General features: G+C 42.0%; 1 long non-coding RNA gene across 1 annotated transcript in view; it reads right to left on the reverse strand.

Annotated features, from left to right (window-relative positions):
• LOC122873504 overlaps positions 1–17,727 on the reverse strand; it is a 59,799-nt gene extending 42,072 nt beyond the window's left edge. The window contains exon 1 of the long non-coding RNA XR_006377464.1: positions 17,619–17,727. This is a non-coding gene — a long non-coding RNA (uncharacterized LOC122873504). The remainder of the gene's footprint in view (positions 1–17,618) is intronic.
• Between the last annotated feature and the right edge of the window lie 10,030 nt (positions 17,728–27,757).

A 27,757-nucleotide genomic window follows, 5' to 3' on the forward strand; every position in this document is an offset into this window, starting at 1 on the left:
TTCTGGTCACTCTCCACCACCCACACGGATCACCACCGCTACTAGACCTGATCGACTCGGGAGCGGAGGACTCTCTGCTGGATGGCAGCAGCCATCACTCGCCATCACTCCCTGTGTCTGCTGGATGGCAGCAACCATCGCTCCCTGTCTCTGCTAGATGGCAGCAACCATCGCTCCCTGTCTCTGCTGGGTCGCAGCAGCCAGGGCACACCGCCTCTGCCGGGCCGCCGCAGCCAGCACTCACCGCCTCTGCCCGGGCGCAGCATCCTTAGTCACCACCATCACGCCCTGCCGGACCGCTGCAGCCTCAGGAGTCACCATCACGCCCTACTGGAACACAGGAGTCATCGCAGCAGACAGCAAACCCTGCCTGGTGGCCCGGACATTGAACTGTTAGCTGTGGGACTCCGGCCATATTATCTGCCACGTGAATTTTCACATGCCATTGTTGTGGCTGTTTACATCCCCCCGTCTGCTAACCCAGAATCGGCGTGCAACGCCATTCACACCGCCACAGCACAACTACAGACTCATATTAATCTCGGGTGACTTCAACCATGTCAGTGTTTAAACAACACTGACTAATTTCACCCAGTATGTGAGTTGTCCTATTAGAGAGGAGATAACACTGGACCTGCTGTATGCTAACATTAAGGACGCATACAGCATACAGCATACCCCCCCTCTGGGTAGGTCAGACCACAACCTGGTTCACCTTAAACCCTGCTATATGCCTCTGGTTAAAAGGCAGCCTGTGACCACAAGGACAGTGAGGAGATGGTCAGGGGAGGCCTACGAGACACTGCAGGAATGTTTTGAGGTGACAAACTGGGATGCACTCTGTGAGCCTCCCCCCTACCCATAAGGCTAACAGCCCTCTTCACACTAATGACTCCCCACCTCCACCACCTGTAACCTCTGCTGTGTGCCTGACTGCTGACCAGGTGAGAGGACAGCTGATGAAACTCCACTCAAACAAGGCTGCAGGCCCCGATGGCGTTAGCCCTGGGGTGCTAAAAGCCTGTGCCCCCCAGCTATGTGGAGTCCTTCAACATGTCTTCAACCTGAGCCTGAGTCTTCAAAGGGTCCCTGTTCTGTGGAAGACATCTTGCCTCGTTCCTGTGCTGAAGACGGCGCGTCCCAGTGGCTCCAAGGACTACAGACCGGTGGCACTGACCTCCCACATAATGAAGACCCTGGAGAGACTAGTGCTGGAACAGCTGCAGCCCATGGTCAGACCCCTCCTGGACCCCCTTCAGTTCGCCTACCAGCCCCGACTGGGAGTTGAGGACGCCATCATCTTCCTGCTTAACTACATCCACACCCACCTGGACAAGCCGGCAAGCATGGTGAGGATCATGTTTTTTGACGTCTCCAGTGCTTTCAACACCATCCGGCCTGCCCTGCTGGGTGAGAAGCTGGCAGCAAAGCAGGTGGATGCCCCCCTTGTGTCCTGGATTGTGGACTACCTGACTGGCAGACCACAGCACGTGCGTCTGCAGCACTGTGTGTCGGACAGCGTGGTCAGCAACACTGGGGCCCCTCAGGGGACTGTCCTCTCTCCCTTCCTCTTCAGCATCTACACCACGGACTTCAGCTATCACAGGCCTACCACCTTCAGAAGTTTTCTGATGACTCTGCTGTGGTGGGATGTATCTGCAGTGGTGATGAGACTGAGTACAAGGCTGTGGTGGGAAACTTTGTCTCATGGTGTGAGCAGAACCATCTGCAGCTCAATGCGACAAAGTCTAAGGAGCTCGTTGTGGATCTACGGAGGGCCAAGGCACCAGTGACCCTGGTTTCCATCCAGGGGGTCAGTGTGGACATGGTGGAGGATTACAAGTACCTGGGAGTACACTTGGATAATAAACTGGACTGGGCTAAGAACACGCAAGCTGTTTACAGGAAGGGCCAGAGCCGCCTCTATTTTCTGAGGAGGCTGAGGTCCTTCAACATCTGCCGGACAATGCTGAAGATGTTCTATGAGTCTGTGGTGGCCAGTGCTATCCTGTATGCTGTTGCATGCTGGGGCAGCAGGTTGAAGGTAGCAGACGCCGACAGACTCAACAAACTGATCCGTAAGGCCAGTGACATAGTGGGGGTGGAGTTGGACTCTCTGGCGGTGGTGTCAGAGAGGAGTATGCTGGCTAAACTACATGCCATCTTGGACAGTGTCTCCCACCCACTCCATGACGTGCTGGTCAATCAACGGAGCACCTTCAGCGGAAGATTCACCCCACCAAAAAGCACCACAGAGCACCACAGGAAGTCATTCCTGCTTGTAGTTAATTTATTTTCTGACCTGTTTTTATAGTGTATTGTATTATATTTTTTGCTAGTACTTTCTCCTGTGTGCACTGACCTAAAGGCGAGCTGCTGTAACAAAGAGTTTCCCTTCGGGGATCAATGAAGTATTTCTGATTCTGAGTCTCAGCAGCTCCTTGTTTCCAGCCCTGAAGTCCCGACACTCGGTCCTGGGGTCCCAACGTTGGCTCCATGTCTGGAGCTCCAGACACCGGCTCCCAGTCCAGCTGTTCAGTCGCCGGCTACCTGTCCCGAGGCCCAGTCGCCGGCAACAGGTCCAGCCGCCTCGAAGCCCTGTCTCGTTACCCGTCCCCAGCCCTGCAGTACCGTCGTTGGTCCCTGAGCTGATGGGCAGGCCTCCAGAAGGATTCCGTCCTCCTGAAGGGTTCAGCGTCTGCGCCGGCCTCCAGAGACTCTCTGCCTTCGCCGCCGGCCTCCAGAAGGGTTGCGCCTTCGCCGCCGGCCTCCAGAAGGGTTGCGTCTTCACCGCCGGCAGAGCAATTGCTGCGGTTTTCCTGCATAGCAGAGGGACCTGATCCATGCAGCCTGTGCTAGAGGTTCAGTATTTTTGACTGTTTCCTGATCTGGAATATTTATTCATAAACTGTAAATCTTTCTACGTGAGTTTGTTTCATTCATTCTGGTTGGTGTTTGCATTCCAAAGGAGGTCAATGTGCAAGAGGAGTACAAACCCAAACTCCTTAGTTATTGTCCTCTGTGACTTTAACAAAGGAAATCTCAGCCATGAACTCCCCAAATACAGACAATTAATTAAATGTGAGAGGAGAATATTCTGGATCACTGTTACACTACAGTAAGCAGCGCCTATCACGCCGTCCCCCATGCACTGAGACACGTCATGGTCCACCTGATACCTACATACAGGCAGAAATTAAAGCTCTGTAAACCTGTTGTGAAGACATCAAAAAGTGGACCAGTGACCAGTGAGGATCTTCAGGCGTGCTTGGACTGCACTGAGTGGGGTGTTTTTGGGACTGCTGCCAACAGTCTGGATGAGTTCACTGTGACATCATACATCAGCTTCTGTGAGGACTGCTGTATACCATCACGTACCAGGGTGAGTTACAACAATGACAAACCTGGTTCACAGCTAATCTCAGACAGCTAAGGTTGGAAAAGGAAGGTAAGGAGTGGAGACAGGGGCAGGTTTAGGGAGTCAAAGTACAGGTTTAGCAAGCAGGTGAGAGAAGCTAAATGACTATACTTAGAGAGACTACAACACCAGTTCTCAGCCAACGACTCTGTTTCTGTCTGTAAGGGGCTCAGACAGATCACCAACTACAAACCAAAAGCCCCCTACTCCATTAACAACTTGCACCTGGCCAACCAAATGAATTCTACTGTCGTTTTGAGAGACAATGGGACAGTCCTGACTCCATCCCCGTGACTCCATTCACCTGCTCCACCTCCCCCATCTCAGCAGGGGTCTGGGCCTCTCCACAACTGCCCACCCCAGAGGCTCCCCCTCCCCTACTGCAACAATGATTCTCTCCATCCTGGAGACGGACATCAACAGGAGGCACAACCCCCGCAAAGCAGCTGGGCCAGACTCTGTCTCTCCATCCACCCTGAAGTGATGATCAGCTGTGTCTAGTGTTCACGGACATCTTTAACACCTCACTGTAGACATGCCATGTGCCAGCCTGCTTCAAATCCTCCACCATTGTCCCCATCCCCAACAAACCAAGGACCACAAGACTTAACGACTACAGACCCTTTGCCCTGACATCTTTGGTAATGAAGTCTTTTTTGTGTGCCTTGTGTTATCCCACCTCAAATCCATCACAGACCCACTCCTGGACCCCCAGCAGTTCCCCCCCAAGGCTGCATTCCCCTCTGCTCTATACACCAACAGCTGTACACCAACAGCTGCACCTCCAGTCACCAGTCCGTCAAGCTCCTGAAGTCTGCGGATAACACCACCCTCATTGGGTTCATCTCTGATGGGGATGAGTCTGCCTATATGGGGGAGACTGACCACCTGGTGACCTGGTGCAGTCAGAAAAACCTGGAGCTCAACGCTCTCATAACAGTGGAGGTGGTTGTGGATTGCAGGAAGAACCCAGTCCCACCTGCCCCCATCACACTGTGTGACTCCCTTGTTGACACTGTGGAGTTTTTCTGCTTCCTGGGCACCATCATCACCCAGGACCTCAAGTGGGAGCTGAACATCAGCTCCCTCAACAAGAAAGCCCAGCAGAGGGTGTACTTCCTGCGGCAGCTGAAGAAATTCAACCTGCCAAAGACACTGATGGTGCACTTCTACACCGCCATCATTGAGTCCATTCTCACCTCCTCCATCACCATCTGATACACTGCTGCCACTGTCAAGAACAAGGGCAGACTGCAACGTATCATTCGCTCCACAGAGAAGTTGTAATCTACCTTCCCTCCAGGATGTATGCCTCCAGGACCCGAGGCGTGCAGGAAAGATTGTGGCTGATCCCTTGCACTCTGGACACAAACTGTTGCAGACACTCCCCTCTGGCAGGAGGCTGTGGTCCATCAGGACCAGAAACTCTAGCCACAAAAACTGTTTCTTTCGGTCTGCAGCCTGCCTCATACTGCAAACTTTTGCATATTCCCATATAAATATTTTGCACATTGCACATCCCTGCACACATAACAGTCACATTGTACATATTATTTATTATTTTCTTATAACATTTTTTATATTCTATATTATTCTATATATATCTTATTGCCAATTATATTTTTGTATTTATGACTCTTGACTTGCAGTACTTGATTTATATTTCTTATATTTCTACTATGTTTATTGTTTTACCAAAGTACCAAAGCAAATTCCTTGTATGTGTAAACCTACTTGGCTATAAAGCCGATTCTGATTCTGATTAAAATATGCAGAAGTAGTATTTGTAGCTCCTCTTACCATCTGGGGGCTTTTAATTTGAAAGTCTGGCTTCCACCAGAGCTCCTGTTACCTGGTTGGGATTTGTGTGTGTTTTGATCATCCTGTATTGGCTAAAAAGGCTTCCCCATCCACCAGGGGGATGAATGGAAGATGGCCTTTAACACTCCTCTGGGTGAGTACCTGGTGATGCTGTTTGGACTCACTAACACTCCAGAATTTTTCCAGACCCAGATAAACGACATCCTTTTTTTGTTTGTGTGTTTACCAAGATGATATTTTGTTTTTGTTTTTCCAGAACCTCTCTGAGCATGTTCTCCACGTCCTCCAAAGGCTTTTTAAGAATCACCTGTTTGTGAAAATGCAGAAATATGAATTTCATGCCTCTTCTGTCTCCTCCCTGGGTTACATCATTGCCAAAGGACATGTTAAGATGGATCCTGTCAGGTAAAAGCAGTCCAGGAATGGCCTAGCCCAACCAGCCGTAAGCAACTGTAGAGATCTCTTGGTTTTGCTAACTTCTGCAGAAAGTTCATGCATGCTGCCCTGCTAATTGCTCTTACTTCCACCTGTAGACAGGTTTTGTGGACTCTTTGACAGAGACTTCATTCCAGGACCTGAAGAACAGTTTCACCTCAGCTCCATCCTCATGCACCTGTCGAAGTGGATACCTCAAACATTGGGGCGGTGCCAGTCCTCTCTCAACATTCCTCATAGGATGGTAAGCTTCAGCCTTTTTTGTCTCATCGTCTCTCACCTGCAGAAAGGAATTATGATGTTGGCAATTATGAGGTCCTGGCATTGAAGCTGGCTTTGGAGGAATGGCTGGAGGGAGCGGAACTGCCTTTTGTTGTTTTTTTTGGTCTGGCCTAGGGCTGCACGATATGGTAAAAAATCATATTGCGATTATATTTGACAGATATATGATTCACAATTAGTGGGAATGATTTTTGTATCACAATTTTCATTTTCACTGAAACTATTGAAATCATGATGATGTTCTGGAGAACAAGATTTATAGACCAGGGAAACTGTGCAGCACTACAGTACCTCATTATAATGCTGTTTTGTCATTCATTTTACATTTATCAAAAAATTGCAGCTTCTGTGATTTGGATATTGCACTTAGCCATATTGTAATTTCAATAATATTTCAATGTAATTGTGGGCAGATCATAAAAACCTGGCAAACATTCAGTCTGCAAAGCGTCTTAACGCTCATCAAGCCAGGAAGGCTGTTTTTTCTTTTGGTGTTTCAAGTACACCTTAAACTACAAGCCCAGCTCCAGGAACATCAAGCCTGACACTCTTTCTTGCCTTCATGGGAAGGACAGTGACTCCAGTTCTCCCCCTGACACCATTGTTTCTGTCTCTTGTGTTGTCACAGCCATCACTTGAACATTGAAGAGTAGGTCAGTCGCACAGCAGTCCAAACCTGACCCAGGTAACAGCCCGTTTCTTCCTGAAGCTATTAAGTATCATGGGACTGGACTCCTCTGGGCCCATTCTTCCAAGTTAACCTGTCATCCTGGTGTTAACGGCACACTGGTTTTCCTCTGTAGGCATTTTTGGTGGCCGTCTATGGGTGAGGACATAAGTCTTTTGTTTCCGCCTGTCATATCTGTGGCAAGAACAAGTCTTCTACTCAGCCCTGTACTGGGCTGCTGCTTCCTCTGCCCATTCCTGGCTCTGGACTTTGTCTCTGGTCTGCCTGCCTTGGATGGTAAGACTGTCATTCTTCCTGTAGTTGACAGTTTCAGTAAGTTTGTCCATTTCCTGCCCTTGTCTAAACTGCCCTCTGCCATGGAGACAGTGGACCTACTGGTTAAGGAGGTTTCCCAGTCCACAGCTGCCCTATTGACATTGTTTCTGACCAAGGTCCCCAGTTCACCTCCCCCTTCTAATCTGCCCTTGGTGCCACCATCAGTCTCTCTTCCACCCTCAGACAAACGGCCAGGCTGAGAAGGCTAACCAGAAGCTGGAGTCCACCCTTCGCTGTCTGGTGTCCTCCAACCCCTCCACCTGGGTTTCTCAGCTTCCATGGGTGGAGTATGCCCACAACACTCTGAAAGCCTCTGCTACTAGTACATCTCCATTTCAGCCTCTGTATGGTCACCAACCTCCTCTCTTATTTCAGAAGGACATCCTGGTTCCGTCTGTCCAAGCCCACATCTGTCTGTTACCTGTGACGCCTGCTTGAGGGAGTGTTCTTTTTATTATTATTTCAGTCTCTTGAATGGATGGTGTGTGTTTTTTTTTCCTTTTTCATCCTGTGTTCAAGGATTTCCTGCTAAACCGCAGTCTACCTACCTACCAAGTCCACCAGCCAGCTCACCTCTCTGGACGAACTACCGCCCCTTATCTCCATCCCCTGCTTACCTTTAACTTTATTTAGAAGTTTTAAAAAAGTTGAAGCAGAAGTCTGTAAACTGGGATGGATGTTTACATCATTTGGGTAATGATTTTACTGGTAGTCTTTGTTTTCTCTTCCAAATATGTTTAGCTGACCAGGGTGCTTGTTTACAACCTGTCTGACTGCTGCTGTTTCTTCCCCTGTTGGACCTATTTTTAGTGATATAGCCACGTCCTGAGATCTTAACAATTTTTATTAACCAGGTAAAAACAATTGCAAGAATCTCTTTCAATTGTGACCTGGCTATGAAGGCAGCAAAGTTACATGTTGAGTTACTTTGGTGGGTTTTATTTTTTCATTAGTTCTATCAGTAATAATAGGTTGTAATAAATCATAGTTTTACTACAAGATTTTCTTTATATCAAACCCCATTTTTGCTACAGTTTTATATTCTGCTTTTTTTTTTTCAACAAAAGGCATTCAGTACTATGGAGACAACATTTTAACATTGATTATAAATCCATAAGCTGTAACAAAATAAATACACTTAACAAACACAAAATATGATATTGGTTGTTTATAAATGTGTAGACTTATACACACATTACACACAACTAGTTCTTGGTGGTCTATAACATAGCAACTCTGAATTTACTTGTTAAGTTAACTCACTAATTTGTGTGTGTGCTTGTGTGGTTGCAGAAGTATGTTTGTGTGCACAATAGATAAGAAATGCTATCTTAACTCTTTCCACAATGAGCTCACTGAAACACACGAGCCTTGTGTGTTAGTGAGTGGTGGAATAATTTAACACACGTAGGACCCACAGACTGGTTCCCATGGTATTACTATTGTGTGTGTTTGTGTGTGTGTGTGTGTGTGTGTGTGTGCGTGCGTCAGAGAGGTGCCAGTGTTATCAGAAGAGCAGTAGGAAGGTTATGCTACACTAACAGGAATGTCTCATCAGTCCTGACACAGTCCAGCTGTTGCTCTTTCCCCCTTTTATCCTCTTTCACTCGCACACACGCGCATTTGCACACACACGCGAACATACAAACAACATATACATTTAAAATGTGTTAATACTATAAAAGTTAAAGTGGAATTAATGATTTGGTGGAAATCAATTCATGTAGAAAACAGTGTAAAACTACAGTAGTAGGTGAGTGATCTGAAACCAGCTACATTTGAAAATACATGTCATATGATGTAACCCACCATCACTACACTGCCATGACTGTCCACATAAACACACCAAAATCTGCAGTTGACATCCAACTAGATCCAAACACACACCCCGTCAGAGTGTGTGCCAGAGCACAGTGCGGTGCACAGCCATCAGTATTACCAAGTGGCAAGCATTGCAGCACAGCTGGAAACAACACTTAAAATGGCTGATAAATGATTTGTTAAAGGTAAATATTAAACTGTGGCAAATTTCTTATGCAAAGATAACAGATAAAAATCAATGTTTTGGCAAAACTAATAGAAATGAAATGGTAATTTGGAGTTCACCCACTTTTCTTAAGCAGTTCACCTACTCTTATTACAGCAATTGAATTTAATTCAGTGTTGTATCTTCTGTTATTACAATATGAACATTTCTTTGGTATTCATGAGAAGAGCAAAAAGATCAGTGTAGATGTGTCTCAGCTATACATTAATAATTTACGTGATGCTTTGACAGCGTTGGTCTAATCTCACGGTCCTTGCACATTTTGCATCATGTGTACCCAGAAAATTTTGCTATAACATCAAAGATTAAGCATTTACTGTACTGTACACTTTTGTTTATTTACTATGCTTGGAGTAATTATGTTGTCCACACTAATCATGACACTGACAAAATATGTAACCCAAAATGCTCAAATATTTCTGTTTTTGTACGGTAATGTATTACCGTACAAATTGCACCACACATACTAACATTAGTTATAAGATGTGTGGTGCAATAAACACAGTTGCAGTTGTGACCCAAGTAATTCTATTTATTTATTATAGCGCCAATTCATAACAGATCTCACTGCACTTGTCCTATAGAGCAGGTCTAGACCATGGTCTTCATGCAATATTCGTTTGAACGTTCAAAGTCAGGTTGGACAAAGAAAGCAAACCCTTGGTTTTAGAAACTAGTTAAACCTTATTGAAGACCGTTCTAAAGCACAAATAAAATCGCCCACACCTCCGCTCAACCCTGCGGGAAGGAGCCACATTGAATGCAGCCAAAGCCAAGCTTCATCCTTTCCATTCTGTGGCCTCTCTGTGTGTGAGTGAAGCTTAGTCCCGCCCTCGGTCAATCAGACACACAGCCCTGCACATAGACAGAGCAGAGGAGAGTCAGAGATTTTTTTATAAAGTCCTGACCACACAGCCTACGCGCTGTTATTGGCTGGGGGCAACACAAAACTGCCCAAAGGTTGATGCCCAGAAATGTCCTGAACACAGCAAACTAATAAGAAACTAAGAAAATACAGGCAGTGTGCACGGTCTCTGCAGATACAGACACCGCCACACACTTCTAATTTGGGTCATAAGTGATGGTTGAGAGGCATTATTTTTGTATGAGTCTATACATTGTTTTTTAAGAAAATCCTACTTATTCTGCCTTAAGGACGAGTGCTGCTAAAGCAGCCAGCTTCCAGCCACTCTGGCTGCTTGACTCTTGGTCCATGCTGGCTACGCTTGTGGAGTCATTTTTTAACGTGAGCTGTTTCGTCCTCTCCTGGTGGGATGCATCAAACTGCAACTCGGGATACACAAGGCACTTCGAGCAGATTGAAAATTTCTTGAGAAATGTTCTAGTTATTATTATTGCATAGGTGTAAACATTATTTTATTTTTTTAGCAAGAGAGCACTTGTATAGTGCTGAGAAAGTAGCAGAAATGTGCAGAAAATAGTTTTCAATGAATTTTCTTGAATGATGATTGATCTTTTTTGGCAACATAGTGATATATTCTTATATACTGTACAATGAGAAATTAAACAACAAAATACTAGTTTTCTCCCATTTTTTAACCATTGCCACAAGGTGTATAAACAACAAAAATAAATAAGAATTAAATAATAGATACAAAATCAACTCTAATTAGCACATGTATGCAAGTCTGTGTGCATGGACTCTACAGATGTATTTCTCACATGTGTAGCACATTGTGTTTGTTTTACAGTCCCTGTATGACCTGTTGGGCACTGAAACATGCCCTCATGGCTTCAGCAAAGAGAGAACTGGGTCATCTGCAGCATCTTTATAGCGGACTACCCCACCTCTGACTGCATTCCCCATTAATAATCAATGTTTTCAAGAAATGTTTATTTTGTCTGAGGGGAGATGCTGCGCATGCACAAGAAAGTTTTAATTTTGTCTGAGTTTAATCAGTAGCACACATATGCTCAATTTATCAGTGTTTGTGTGTGTGTGTCTTTGTGGTTTTTCTGGTGTGTAAATTATGTTATAAATGCCATGTCAAAAATTACCCAAAGACAATCTTTTTACCCTGGTGGTGTACAACTTTCATGGAAGTATAAACAAAGGCAATATTTCACTTTTTCTAATATTAGGGTCACTCTAGGAAAAGTCATCAAATTTCAAGTTGAAAAAAGATCATTTAGGGGGTTTTCACAGCTGTTAAACATAGTGGCGAGTCATTTTTGACCCTTAAGACAACACAAGAGTTAAAAGATCTATATGACCTACAACAATAACTGTACGATCAATTTACTAGCAAGATTAATTAGCATTCATCTAGGTTTAGAAGGGTAATAAACACATTCTTCAAATGAGAATATTATCATCAGGATCAATGAATCAAAACCACTTTTAACACATTTACAATGCATTTTTAGTCAAATTGAGAATTTCATAACATATATTTAAAAAAGAAAAACATGTATTACCAATCCATATCTTTTCAGTGGGTTTAGGCACCACACTTTGTTAAGTGTGTGCATGTGTGTGTCCGGCTAGGGTGGAGGTGGTGGTAATGGGGGCACACTTACCTCTTTTAGATCCATGTAGATGATGGCATCCATCAAACCAAACACAGGAAACTGATTTGGCTTAACAGCGTAATCACTGGCGCCAGACGTGGCAATAAGGGGGTGCGTCTATGTCTTTGTATGTGTGTAACCTCCAGTTAGCAAACAAATACCAGTAGTGACAAAAATCTGTCTCTTTTTTTCTTTTAGATATCCTGACTTCTTATGATGCTCATGATGTAAACAACAAATTTATTTTAGAGTTACTCCTTGAATCTTAGCAGAGCAGGGGCTAATTTTCATTGTAGTTGGATTAACCATTCACCACAGCATTTGAAGAAATGTTAGATTTCCTTAGCAAAAGAATCATGAGTAGCTGAAATTTCAAAGTCATTTCCTTTAGAAATATCCTTAAAAAATAATGGTTTTATCCTTAGGTACATTTCAGTGCTCTAGTAAATTGCCTAAAATAGATCCTGGCAATAAATTAGGATCTTAATACTTAATACACATTTTCCCTTTCCATTACCCACAAATAGTTTTCACCAGGGGTGATTGTTGATCCTGAAGCCTGTACATTTCTCTGGTGTTTTCATAGTCTGATTATTAAAAACCAGTGAAACCTTGGCACATTTCATTCTGTTTGTCAATGAAAATTGCTCTTACTTGCCCACTTCATTGCTGAAAGACTTTACTCAATGTAAGTCAGACTTTAATAAGACATTGCTCTTAACCTGTTGAATACACAGAACACATAGAAATAACATCTACTTGCCCAGTAGTATTTGTTTAAAAGAAATAATGTGGTTAGTAAGTACTTAGTTCTAATATGAAGTCTCTGTGGTCAGTGTTCTAAAGTACATTAAGATGTTGCTATTAGCAACCACCTTGTTAGGGTGGGTCATGTGACCTGTTGTCATCCATTATCTAATCACGGGCTTGCTTAGACTACAGAAACAAAGAGACCGAAAGAGAAGGAGGAATGGAGTGTGTGTGTATTTGTGTGCCTTTTATAATTTGGTGTGGCTCCAGTCTGACACCTTTTAAATGGTTGTCATCAGAAACCATATGTTACACACACACACAGCAGTGTTTAGCTGTAATAGGCCTCTCAGCAGTAATCTGTCTACAGCTAAATCCTCTTTTCTTTAAATAGCTGGGGACCCCAAACAGCCAGAAATTACCTGTCTCTATCTTTTTGTCTATCTGAATATGTGGAAACAAGAATAATGGGTTGATTTACTAAACTTAAGTGATCCAAAGCAGGATTGATTGTTTTTTCTTTTTTGGGCAACAGAAAAAAATGTTAACAACATTGACATATCACCTTATAAAGTTGATATGGTGAACATATTAGCAAAAAAGTTGCCTATTTTCACATCCAGCAGATACAGAGCAACATTGTGTTTGTGTCATTTGGTTTGGTTTTGGTCTCCACCAACTCCTGAGAAAAATATCTGTCTCTTTAGCTGCTAAATGCTCCTCTATGTTCACCAGCTATTTATTAACTTTGTCTCTCTTTTGTTTGGTACTATAAAGGTAGTGTAAAGTGGATTTATCAGAACTTTTATGCTGAAATCAATGCTGTTGATGGGGGTGGTGAGAGCAAACCAAACAGTAAAGTTGCAGACCGTATTTCTGCCAACAGCCAATAACCTACAAACATGAGATTATTAATAGATCTTCATAGACTTAAATGAGGACCAGTATTTAAATTATGTAAAAGATGAAGTTATCACCACAACTAAACTTAAACTGAAGTGAACTGAATTCCTGTGTATTTAAATGGTGTTTAAATGCCCAGAAATGGCCAACTATGCTGCCTTTCTTCACAGCGTGCACCACTGTAACTGCCAATTTGCCAATTTCTGCCAAGCCATGCAGTCTCCTTAAACACGTTAAAAACTCAATAATCCTTCAGCTTCTCTCAGTCTAAGGAAAAATGCACCCAATTCCTATACAGTATCTGCCAGACTTGTCATTCTGCCCCATAGACTTTCAAAACTTTATTCAAAAACCCCAAATAGCATAAAAAATAGAGATGCCTTTAGGTCCTGGGGTTGTGTGTTTGCACATGTGAGTGAGTGTGTATGTGTTTGTGTGCATTTAGAAGGTCACAGAGGCCATTTGGGGTCAGAGTGAACAGGCAGACAGAAAGTTTGTGATCTTTGACCCTGGCTTGTGCCTAGGTCAAAAAGTGTAGATCCTTCCTGCCGAACACACACACACATGCACACACACATACACACCTTCCTTGTTAATGGCTCTGTCGTGTTGTCTATTTCTGGGTTATGTCTCTGGTATAAATAGATTCACCTTTGCCCCAAGACATGGACAATCAGAGGAGCTTTTCAGAATACACACAAACATGCATTCATGCCCTTACTTCAGTTTGGTTCACCTTGGTCCTTTTTATCATCTTGTTTATTTCGCCACAACATTTTCTGTAAATAGTCATGATTATCAGGTGAACTTGTGACCTTTGCTCTACTGCCACCATCAGAACAAATTGCTGGTAAAATCAGTTCTAAAAAGCTACAAAATATTTGTAAAGTATTTGTATGTGTATGTGATGACATAATTTCCCTGGATCATTGATCAAGCTCTAATACACACACACACACACACACACACACACACATACTCACACAGACTGATCTGTTCAGTCAGCAACTTCTAATTTGTAAGACCTGTCCAACTAACCGACCTCTACATTCACCTGGACCCAGGTGACAACAATGCCCACTGACGCACGTCGACATTTTTATTAGTTTTTATATTACAATTTAGTTTTGGATTTAAACTCTCCATTTTAGTTATTCTTGCCACTGTCGCCAAATGCTTGCTCTTGGTGGGATTTCTGTTGGGTCTCTGTAAATAATATTATAAAGAGTACGGTCTAGACCTGCTCTATAGGAAAAGTGCAATGAGATAACTTCTGTTATGAACTGGCGCTATATAAATAAAACTGAATTGAACTAAACTGAATTACTTTTGGTTTGGTTTATCAAGTTTTTAGAGTGCATTTAAAGTTTTAGCTTTTATTAATTGAACAAAATTAGTTTTAGTTTAGTTTATACTCTGTGTGGTTTGTTTTGTGTTTGATTTTTTTCCGTGTCAGAGGCAACTCTAAGATATAGTTAAGATTAGATAAAAAGCCCACCAAAACCCACCTGGAGGTGATCCACCACCTATATGGCCCATGTCACACTTTACTTAACATCTGAGTAATATACAGAGATTAGATTTCTTAAATTAACTAATAATTTGTAAAAAGATGCGTGGAATACCTTGCACAATTTTATAGAATGATAATAATGATGATAATACTATATTATTATAATTGTAAAATGTTATAATTGTTATTTACACCGGGTCAGATCAGATTTTGTGGTGACTTTGTAACTGTAATTTGTGAGGTTTTCATCTGATCTAGTCCACTATAACACCACCACATTCTCAAAAACTACCATATAACAGCACACAGGTGGGTTTACAATGTACAGTTGTTAGTGTTTTTGATTTAGTGTTGTTGAAGCCCTTTGAGTGGTCGGAAGACTAGAAAGGTGCTATACAAGTACAATCTATTTACCATTTTTCTGATCTGTATAAGTAAAAAAAAAATTGAATTCATACTGGACAGTACACCAATAAATACATCACCAAACATAATTAATTTCAGTGGCTTTTCTTCTTTCATTGAATCCTTCTGTAAACACATTTCTGTAAACTCTAAGCTAATCACACAGACAAGATAATTTGAGTGCATTGGTTAGTTAGCATATTAGAATTTCTGATGACACCAGAGCAGAAAACTGAGCTAAATAACGTTATCCTGTTGTCTTCTGCCTTCCACTTAAGCCATAAGCCTTCCATTTCAGTGGTAAAACTTTGACTGGTGTTTTCACTGATCTCAGTGGGTTGTGGTCCTGAATCTTTTCTGATATGATATGGTCCTCCTCTCTGGCATTTGGCTCTGCTGGTACAGCTTCTGTCACCTGCACCACTAAATGCCTCAATGAGTTATTTTTAAATATTTGGATGCTTCTATTTTTCAGGATTTCAACTTCTTTTTCTATGAGCCCTAAGTTTGTGTTTTTTAACTTATTATTCATGTATGTAAAGTGAGTCAGTAGTCCACTGCTCGAGGGGCCAGTGTTTCACTATCTTTTAATAACAATGTTAAAAGATACTTCCACAGAAATGGACGGGCGGAGCTGCAGGACCCAGCCAGGTTACTGAATGTGGTTGGCCGGGGGAGGGAGACAGACGTGAGGGAGATGACAGACAGAACCACTTTGGGCCAGTCAGCTTACTCAACTGGGCCAGAGCTCTCTCTCTATTAGTATCTCTCATGTTGTTTTCTTTTTTTCATTGAGGCATTGGCCCAGTTTGTGTAGCAGCCCACTGGGAAACCTCCCAGTACTTCCAATGGTCACACTTCCCTTGCCTCTCTGACAGTGTAAACAAAAACTTGTGTATTATAAGCTTCACAAAGATAGCTATAAGACTACAGGCTATAGCTATAAGGCTATATGAGTTACCAGTAGTCTTCCATGGTGATAACTGGACCAAAGTGCTTACAACAGTTGCTCTAAAACAATACAAGGACACAGTTGGTATATAAAATGTTTAAGACAGTGTAGGTAAAAAGAACAAACCCAGGTGATTTGTTCAGCAAAATAAACTGTATCACATCAAAAGGCTTACTTCAAGCTGATTGTATTACACAGGAGAATTGCTGTGCTTGGAATTAAATGAAGGGCTATAAGCTTACAGATATGTTACCAGTTATCCGTTAGTACCAAAATGGGCCCTCAGTATGTGAAAGTTGCATAGTTTAGCACTATATTGTTGAGCTTAGAAATAGTATATCTATGGACTAATACAACAAAAAAAAAACAGAGACACAAGGAGAACAGATAAAAAAGACAAGGACGGAGCAGATAGGCACACAGATAGGGTGCCTGTCTGTAAACTGACTGACAACTAATACAGAGATTACATCAACTGCAGCCTCATTAGTGCAGACATAACCTGCAGTAGCCTGAGGCGTACACACAACACACACATATAAGACACTCACACACAGATGACTATCTTGAATAGCTCATGGCCAAAGCACTTTCACTTGGCTGGTTCACTCACTCTGGTGTTTACAATGTTTCTGTTTTAGAACTATCATTGAATGACAAACATTATTTTCAAAAACACTTGTGAAATATTTTGCATCTCTAATTTCTCACAACAGTAAATGCATCTCTCGAGTTGTCATGTTCAACTGACCAAGTGACTTGCTGAGTAATTCTTGGTGATCAAAATGACTTACACTAATTTTCTAATTAATTGTCAGACTTCCAGATGCGTTGATCCGTGAACTGCTTCTGTCACCTGAGGAAGCATCCTTAGATTCTAACAAGCTGAGTCTCACATTTTTGTGCAAGGTATTAAATGTAATATTTAGCTTATAGGTGCAACTGTTAGCTTTCTCATGTTGTACTGCAAAGGCAAATATCAGATTTGATATAAAGGAAATGCTGTGGCAGAGACAAAAAATGAGGGGCACATCTGCCACATGCAGGGTAAGCATTACATTTTGAGTTATGCTGCCCCCTAATAATCGACTAAACCGTTAGTCACTGAGAAGAGTCTTAGTCGACCAAGTTTTCATTAGTCAGGTAGTCACTAAAATAAAAAAAAACCTAATTTGGGAGCTGCCCTATGTCACTGAGATGTAACGGGATTGTTACAACATGGATATTTACTCTTGTAACACAGGAAGTCACTTACCGGTGCACTGCTGCTAATTGTACGAGCTGCCATTGGCTAGTTAGCTAATTTAGCAATCCTATTAGCTGACTCTGCCGGACTGGAAGCTGAGAGTCTTGTTGTTTGTTTACAACGCTAGCAACATAAATTAACAAGATCAGTCGCCTTGATGGTTGTTCTGACACATACAGAATCGTTACCTCTTTTGCCGTTAACCACAGGCAGCTCGCTTAATGCCCCTTGTAAAATGTATATTTTAAAGGTTCATTATTACAGTTTTGTATTTATCTGTAATGTAGCACAGTGTTAACAATGTCACTTACCTTTCTTGTAATATTGTTTCTCAGCCCTGGAACCCAAACCATTTTCTGATGCCCCCAAAATATGAATTTAAATAATTGATTTAATATAATAAATGTTCAAGACTGGTCGACTAATGGCTTGAACTAATGACTACTAGTCGACTAGGGCAGCCCTAGTCATATCAGAAATGCACACCAGACTGGTGTGCGTGTAGGTTATCAGTGTATCTGTGTGTTATCAGTGGGCGAATGCGGCTGGTGCCAGAGATAAATGATAAAAAACGATGTCATGTCTCGGTGGAGACTTGGATGGAGAAAACAAACAAACCTTAAAAATGTGTGGCTTTCAACTACCAGATTACAAGTAAAAACACTGTTATCAAACTGAAACTTAATATGTCCCAACCTCCAGACTGGCAGGAATCAGACCAAACTAGCGCTTTCTTTTTTGCAGGATGACAACCATGTTAATACATTTTAAGATCTGTTTATCAATTAATTTATTATGTAACATTTAGTTAGTATGTTGTGATTTTGATTGTTAGTGACAAAGACAAAGGGACAAAGATCAGATTGGAAAAATCAATGCCATACTTATTTATTATAAATGAATGAATTAATAAAATTCAATCAGAATTATCAAAGATATTAAATAATGACTTTAATAAATACATTTCCTTGGGGCACCACTCTTAAAGAAGATAAATTCATAGCCAATTAACAGACTAAGTCTCATAAAAACATACTAAACTATCAATTTGGAACTCTAACTAATAATAACCACTATAACCAAATTTGCTGTCAATAGCTAGTAGGTTGAAGGATTCAAAAGTTCAACATAGAAGAGGTTGGCAGAATTCACTCTTGTGCAACATTAAAGAAACCAGAAACCATAATTATCCTCAAGCATTTATTTAATAGATAAACAAATGCAAAAACACACAATTAAACTAACTAAAATGTACTTTATACAGGTTTGTGTATGTGTTGGATTCAAAATGGTGGCTGAGGTTGCATGGCATTGAACAAAGGAAAACTACAAAACAATAGTAACCATGGCATAATAACCATGGCAACGGCAGCGGCCAGCAGCTCCCTTAAACTTCATTACATTTTTATTTTAATTTGCAGTTTTTTCGCCTTTGTTACTGAAGCACTATTACTTATGACAGAGATACACTCATCAACATTGAAAAAGGAAGTGCAGGGTTTGAATTAATGCAGCGGACCTTGAGATGATCACTGCTCACAGCATCTCCCATCCAGACAACCAGACCGGCCGGATCAAACTTCAACGCAAGCAGTGTGATCGAACCAGGAAGAGAGGGAAGAGAGCTGGGATAAGAACTAAGCTAACACAGGTCGGACCTAAGGCTATTCCACTACCCAGCCCACTCCTGGCTAATGTCTGGACGCAGGAAAACAAAATGGATGAAATAAGATTCAGGCTAACTGAGCAATGGGAAATCAGAGCTTGCTGTGCCCTCATCTTTACTGAGACCTGGCTGTACCACAACATCCCGGATCAAGTTATTGCACTCAATGGGCTGAGCGTGTTCCATGCTGACAGAACACAAGACTCCAGTAAGGCAAGAGGAGGTGGTCTCTGTGTTTACATGAATGATGCTTGGAGCTCAAACACAATTAAAGTGGATGGACATTGTTCCCCAGATGTGGAGTTTTTATTGTTAAGATGTCGATCATATTATCTGCCCATAGAATTCACCAGTGTTTTTGTGGCTGCTGTTAACGTTCCTCCAGATGCAAATTCAAAAAATGCACTACAGGAACTGTATGAGGTCATCAGCAGTTAATTCAATTCAATTCAAGAAATACCTTCTGAAAGCGACAGAAGGAGAGGAGAGCAACGAGAAAGCACAAAACTACGGGAGAGAGAAGATGTTGCGTTAGTAACATGCAATAATGGGATAAAAATGCATACAGATGGAGAGGGAGAGAAGGAGAGAGGAAAGAGGCGCATCAAGGGGAGTCTCCCGGCTGTCTAGGCCTATAGCAGCATAACAGCATGGTTCAGGACTCAACCAAGCCAGTCCTAACTATAAGCTTTATCAAAGAGGAAAGTGTTAAGCCTACTCTTAAATGTGAAGATGGTGTCTGCCTCCCGAACCCAAACTGGGATCTGATTCCACAGGAGAGGAGGAGGAGGATGAGGATAACTGAAGGCTCTGGCTCCCATTCTACTTTTGGATACTCTAGGAACCACAACTAACCCTGCATTCTGGGAGCGCAGTGTTCAAGTCGGATAATATGGTATTATGAGATCTTTAAGATACGATGTTGCCAGACCATTAAGAGCTCTGTAGGTGAGGAGAAGGATTTTAAATTCTATTCTGGATTTTACAGGGAGCCAGTGCAGAGAAGCTAATATTGGAGAAATATGATCTCTTTTCCTAGTTCTTGTCCGTGCACGTGCCACAGCATTCTGAATCAACTTGAGAGTCTTAAGGGACTTATTCAGGCAGCCGGATAATAAGGAACTGCAGCAGTCCAGCCTAGAAGTAACAAATGCATTGCACTAATTTTTCAGCATTATTTTGAGACAGGAAGTGCCTGATTTTTGACATTTTCTGTAGGTAAAATAAGGCAGTGCTTGAAGTTTGTTTCATGTGGGAGTTAAAGGATAAATCCTGATCAAAGATAACTCAGAGGTTCCTTACAGTGCTGCTGGAGGCCAGGGCTATGCCATCTATGCCATAATGTGGCTATGCCACATTATATATTTAGATAATGTGTCTTGGAGGTGTTTGGGACCCAGTACAATAACTTCAGTTTTGTCAGAGTTTAACATCAGAAAGTTGCAGGTCATCAAGGTCTTCATGTCCTTAAGACATGCTTGAAGTTTAGTTAACTGGTTAGTTTCATCTGGCTTGATCGATAGATATAATTGGGTATCAAGTCATATGACAAAACAACCCAATGGTGTTTATATTGTAGCTGGTGATTATTGAAGACCTCAGAACTGTCTTACCTAAATTTCACCAGCTATAAAGCTCTTCCCCATTTTTTTTCTCCTCATTTTGGTCTATCAGACCATATTTCCCTGCTTCTCCTGCCTACTTACACCCAGCTGATAAAATGGGTCAAACCATCAGTAAAAACATTTAAAGTGTGGACAGATTGAACACACAGACTGGCACTTGTCCAGAGAGGCCACCACCCAGGGGAATCACATCAATCTTGAGGAATATACAGCATCAGTGACATCATACATCAGCAAATGTGTTGATGATGTAGTGATCACAGAGACAGAGGGGATAAGGAAGCATACAACACCACCAGAGGAAGACTGAAAGCTGGCATCAAGGAGGCAAAGACATCAGGAGCGACTGGAGAGAGACCTCAACACCAATAACACCAAAGATATGTGGCAGGCGATCAAAAACATCATAGGCTACAAAAGTAGGAGTACCCCCATCATGTGTGAGGCCACGTTACCAGATGAGCTAAACACATGTTATGCTCGTTTTGATCTCCTCAATAAAGAGTCAGCTGTAAAGTCTACTCTGCCTCCAGAGGACCGGCCACTGTCAGTATCCACAACGGATGTGAGAAGAATCCTGCCGAGAGTGAATATGAGTAAAGCTGCTGGGCCTGATAACATCCCTGGCTGTATACTAAAAACATGTGCCAACCAGCTAGTTGATGTTACTACTGACATTTTTAACATATCACTGTCGCAGGAGATTGTTCCCATCTGCTTCAAGACAGCCACCATCGTCCCTGTTCCTAAAAAGTCTGCGGTATCTAATCTAAATGACTACTGCCCTGTGCCACTCACTCTCATTCTGATGAAGTGCTTTGAAAAACTGGTTCTCCAGCACATAAAGAACAACATCCCAACCAGCCTAGACCTTCACCAGTTTGCTTTCAGAACCAACAGATCCACAGAGGATAGCATCTCCACTGTACTCCACTCAGTCTTCACACACCTTGAGAAAAACAACACCTACATCAGAATGCTGTTTGCTGATTTCATTTTAACACAATCTCCCCTGTGAAACTGATTGGCAAGCTTAGCTCTCTGGGCTCGAGTACCAACCGATTGTTGATTTTCAGAAAAAGGAGGTAAAGACACACACCCCTGTCTGTCAGTGTAGCTGAGGTGGAGCAGGTGAACAATTTTAGGTTCTTGGGAATCAGCATCACAGAGAACTTGTCATGGTCATGTCTCATCTCCACCTTGATAAAGAAAGCTCAGAAATGGCTGTATTTCTTAAGGAAACATAAGAAGGCAAAATTCTCATGCCAAGTTCTTGTTAACTTTTACAGAGGAGCAGTAGAAAGCATCCTGGAGGAACCAGTCACTCCATCTGTTGTTTTCCTCAGAGTTAGCCGCTTGGCGCTAAGCTACTTTGTTGCTCTTGTTGCTTGTTAAAGTTAGCTGGCAGACTTTGTGTAGTAGCCACTGGCACTGACTAAGCTTTGTTGCAGAAATCTTACATCATACTGTATGTGCACAGGTGGCACAGAGACAGCCGGCCTACAAAACCTGATATTCACCATAAGGGAATTAAACATAACTGCTATGAGAAATGGAGACGGTGGTTACACACTGTAACAGTCCAGCATAGAGATGAGTAGGGGAGAAAACGTCTCTCCATGTGCCCGAGGCATGACGCACAGTTAAAGCACCCCAAATAACAATCACTCCATACAGATTGAGTCATAGAAAAATAAGACACCTCCCACAGATAGAAACCAATGAAAGAGCCGGGGGAGTTATTACATAATTAGAATAGTTATAATTATAATTAGAATAAGTTCTCTTTCAAATCAAACATCTCTTTTCACATGAGTGGAAAGTTTTGTTCTTGCAACTAACTGCATTTGTAACATTTTTTGACTCAAAGGTTGCTAAAACATGTCTTGTGATATGCTACTTCAGTACACCTTAAGAACAAATATTACTGGGCCCACTACAGAAAATTGAAGATGAATATTTAACAGACGCAAAACAATGGCAAACTGCACTTAGCTGCAAAACTTTATGGGCATGTTTGCGCTGTAATATCATTAGCACAATATCTTTTGTTAATCGGACCTTGAGATGGTCCTTGAGATAACAATTGAAAATGGTGTGCAATTCATGGTGCTATCAGCAGCTGCAATTCATTCTTTGTGAATTTGCCTTTGAGTTCAGTTTCATAAAAAGTTCAGTTTAAGTCACACAAATGAACAAATTAATCTGTGGAGTCCCAGTAAACAATGATAAAGCCACAGTCTCAGTTGCACTGAGAATAGACGTCTCAAGAACCATGTCTATTTCTTTCTTTGGGGAGAGAGAGAGAGAGAAATATGTGGATATAGGAGTTGATCCGTGGACGTTGTGGTTATGTGGTACGTACGTGCATTAATCATTTGTCTACCGGGGCACCCAGACACATGTCTGTTTTTGGTGCAATGTCACTCTGCTGCGACTTTGGTGATTTTGTAAACAGGAGTAAACTAAATTCTTGTAGCAAATGTGCAGCAAAAACGCAATAATGCTTAAAATGTAAATAAAATTATTTTAATTAAACACCTTCCAACCAGTAGATACATTTAAATCTGCTTAAAAATTAACATTTAATGTGGTTAAAGGGAGGAATATCAGTAAATCAGTCTGCATCCGTGAATTAATATGGATGATTTTTACAGGATCTGTTGGCCACAGCTGAGTAATGTGGTATGAAAACCTCCTTCAGTTTATTAAAACCCTGCATCCATCTAAAGGCAGCAGGACAGATATGTTGATAAATCTGCAGCCTCCAATTTGAGAAGTGCCGTGCTGGAGTGCGGTGCCATTATACAAGACCGTTCAGAGTGTTTACTTTAATTAAATCACATGCAAATGATACCAGGCTGCTGCAAAATAAACACACACACCTCTACATGCACCAGACTGGTTTTTGAGTTATAGCTCGGTATTCTACCTGTTTATGCAGGAGATGTTGTATTACCAGGGCTCATTAATCCGGCCTCCTTTCCAACTTTCTTTGCAGTTTTTCAGGGTTTCTTGTTTCATTCTTGAAATACATTAACAGCCCTCCTCAAAGTCACTAACGACCTCCTCCTCTTCTCTGACACTGGTAACCTTAGAATTTTCATCCTCCTCGACCTCACTACAGCTTTTGACACGATCAACCACACCATTCTTCTCTACCGCCTTGAATCCTCCCTCAACGTCACCCAGGGTTCGGTGCTTGGTCCTCTCCTGTTCATCCTGTACATGCTCCCCCTTGGTAACATTATATGCCGTAATGAGCTCCACTTCCACTGCTATGCTGATGACGTCCAGCTCTACATGCAATTCCTTCCACGCTGACCAACTGCCTCACTGAAATTTAATCATGGATGCAAGCCATCTTCCTCAAACTAAACTGTGATAAATAAGACATGATCATCATCGGCCCCAAATCCCTTACCAAAATCACTCACTTCTGCTTTACCATCGATAACTCCTCTCTGTCTCCCTCCCCTCACTCCCACAACCTCTGAGTCATTTCCAACAGAAACCTCTCCTTTTCACATATGCAGCTAGACTGTAAGACTTGTAAACAGACTTTGATGTGTAAAATCAGTGGAGTTCCCCAAAAATATTTCAGTACTTGTTGATGGTGGTTCCTACCCACATCATCATGTATGGCAATGTATTCTTTCTGATCCCACCCCAAATCCAAGTGTGCCAAATCCAAGTGCACCAGGCGCGCCTGACAACAAAATTACCAAATGTGCATTTGGCAAGGAATCTGCGCTGCCAAATTCACGAAAAATAGTTGTTGTTTCTGCCAGTGTGAGCTAGGACTAAAGAGTGTTTTTATTTAATTTTTCTTTAAATGTTCTGACATTAATCTATGATAAATTATGAGTTTCTTTAGATCCCAATATGATGTGTGCTGCAGATGTTTTTTTCCTTGTACCTGTACCATATCCCTAATATGCTGTCTTTCATAAATGACTTTGTCAGCTCTCAGTTTGAGTGAAAGATGGAAGTTGCTGGAGGTAGAGTTACAGGGCTTTCACCTGGAAACAGTGAAATGTTGAGTGTAACTGAAATAATTGTACTGCAACTAAGAAAGTAGATTAAGAACACTCAAATGTCTTTATTCCTCACTCTGTTTTTGGAAACAGCTGGCTTTTTGAGGTTTCAGCAACCAATAAAACTGCTTTCCTCCCTAAAAAATATGCCTCTCACTTCATTTGTGTGTGTGTGTGCGTGTGTGTGTGTGTGTGATAAATCACCACCTGGATTTGGTATACAAAGTTGTCAGACTCCCTTATGACAAAGACTTCCTGCTGCTAAACCAACTGATACACTCCCTATCTATCCACACACACACACACACACACTAATTCCTATTTACACACCCATATGCTGAGAGACATTTCAGTACACCCGCACTAAACACACTCAGTCAAGCAAGTACACACACACTTAACCACATAAAGTGCAAATTGCATATGTGTGTGTAATGAAAACGCATAAGCATGAAAACATGTGCACATTAATTTACATACGTCACACAGTCACACACATACATACTTTAAGTTGTAAAAAAAACACATTTAGATGAAAGCAGTGTAATGCAGTGTTTTTATATCCATGCCTCAGTAGGAGGCAGGGAACTACATAGAATTGCACACACACACACATACATGCAGTGCAGTTGACGAGTTGTGTGGCAGATATATGGGCTGGAATGTGGCCATAAAAAATAGTGCAGAATCACCCTGAGCTTTTCTACGCACAGAAACTAGCTTGGGGTGAGCAGAAAAGGGGGAAATGGGCTGCATGGGGCGAACAGAAAGACTAGAGAGGGTGGTTTGTGTATATCTGTTGAAACCATAAAATTATTCACAATTGAGGCTGTATAGAGACTCTATAGGATAGAGTGTTTTTGTCATCAACACTTCTGTTGTTGGGATATTACAGCTTGTTTTCAGTGGTAACATGTATTTCTCAATACTGAGTTCACTTTTTCAGAACTCTTCACATAGTCAGTACAACAGAAGTCAATGTGGACTAAAGTGTGGATCACTTTTCATTGTTTTGACACAAAATGACCACATCAATGAATGCATTCAATGACCACATCCTTGAAAATTCATGAGCTGTGTATTTACACTCAATTTTGTACATTTACATACTGCTGTGAAAACAGTTAAATTTACGTTCAAGACATAACAAAACATTACTGTAAAATGAAATTAATTAAAAAAAATTAAAATGCACAGACTACTAATTGGGACATACAACACTGAGAGCCTATTTTCATTCCTTGATAAAAGACTTGTACCAGGTGAGGAAAGTGTTCTATGGTGTCAAGCAGGGTAGCAGAGAGAAACAAGGGATTGGACCCAAATGCAGACAATGGAGGCAGACTGGTAAAGTTCATTGATTTAATAATGGATATAGGCTTACACAGAGGAGAAACCAGGTTAAGCAGTCCAAGATAAGCAAACAAGTCCAACAAGGTGCAGGCAAAATCCTAACTCCAGGTAAGGTACAGAGAAACAGAAATAATCCAATAACACCAAGGAAGTAGAGGAGACAAAGGCTGGGATACTTGATGTGATGACAAACACAAACTGACACAGAACAAATGAATCACACAGACTAAATAAGGGAGGAGCAAAGCATCAAAACTGGCAGGAAACAGCAAACAAGGACAGGAAGAAAAACCACAAGGGACAATGTAGTGTTTCACCATTCTCCTCTAGTCACAGAGTGGTTAACACCATCATGCTTCCGCTTCAACTCTTTTAATATTTTTTTAATCTTAATAGTAAGTAAGACTTACACAGGAAACAGGCAGGCAGGCAATGGTCAAAGTCAGGGAAATCAGTCCAACAAGGCAACCAAATCAGACAGGGAGCAAAATACAAAGTCCAAAATCCAGGCAGGGTCCTAGGAAAACACAGAATAACTACAACAGAACTCACGGTTAACAAAAGGCCGGGATGCTTGATACAGGGACAATGACGATCTGATAAAGAGAAAAGGGAAGCACATAGACTAAATACACTCAGGTGAAGGGAGACAACGAGACATAGGCTAATCAGGGCAGTAAACAATCAAAACTGGTGGGAAAAGCAAACAAGCACAGGAACCAACTACCAGACACATGGGGGGAAAAGAGCATTTCAAAATAAAACAGGAAATACTATGGTTTATGCATAGTATTTCATGTTTTATTTTGAAATGCCATAACAAACTCTTGTTCCTGTCACCTTCAAAAGTTTTCCAATGACATTGTTGGATGCATCAACAGTGACAATGAGGAGGAGCACAGAGGACTGATGGAGAGCTTCATGGTGCAACAACAATCATAAAAGTACTTCGGGGTCCAAATCAGCCCACTGCCATCAGACTGTACACAGGCTATAACACCACTCAGACCACCCAGCTCATATATTATGTTATACAGTAAATGTACAGGTACAGCAGTGACAGGACGTCTCCCTGCTACCCCTGCAGCTGGTGTCTGGGTTAGGTGTTCTTTCCCCAACACTTGTCCTTCCTCCTCATCCACAGCCAAAAGCTGCCCTTCTCCACCTCCTCAGCCAGTTCTTTCGTTGCCTTCTTCAGCTTTCCTCCTGTCACTCCTGTGTCCCTCAGCAGGTGTGTGGTTGACAGCCCCACGAAGCCTTGGCATCCAACCTCCTCTGGGTAGAAGGTAACAATTAGATGACACTGACTGAACCAGATCATATCTTTTCCCTGTTAGCAGCAGGCTCAGCCTAATACTTTGATCCTGAGCACCATAGCCGAATAACCACTTACCAAATTGCCATCAAATTGATGTGGATATTCATGGTCCTCAAGAACCGACACTTTGGTCCATGACTACCTGAATCAAAATCTAATGGCTGAATTTCCATGAAGTTTGCTGCTGATGGTCCTCAAGGATGAATCTAATGTTTTGGTGACCTGCTGTCCTTTTCTCTGGTGGCACAATCAACCCAAATTGTCCCTTGTTCATATGAAATACAGTAGGCTATTTGTTATGACATTCACTGAGCATAGTCATACTTCACAGAGGATGAACCCTTTGCATTTCAGACACTCATGAGAGTGTTACATCTACCAATACCCACAGGCCATGATGTCTCATCTAATGTGTTGCCAATACATTTTATGATAACATTCTTGCTCCCAA

This window comes from Siniperca chuatsi, linkage group LG3 (genome assembly GCF_020085105.1).
Source record: "Siniperca chuatsi isolate FFG_IHB_CAS linkage group LG3, ASM2008510v1, whole genome shotgun sequence".
NCBI classification, from domain to species: domain Eukaryota; kingdom Metazoa; phylum Chordata; class Actinopteri; order Centrarchiformes; family Sinipercidae; genus Siniperca; species Siniperca chuatsi.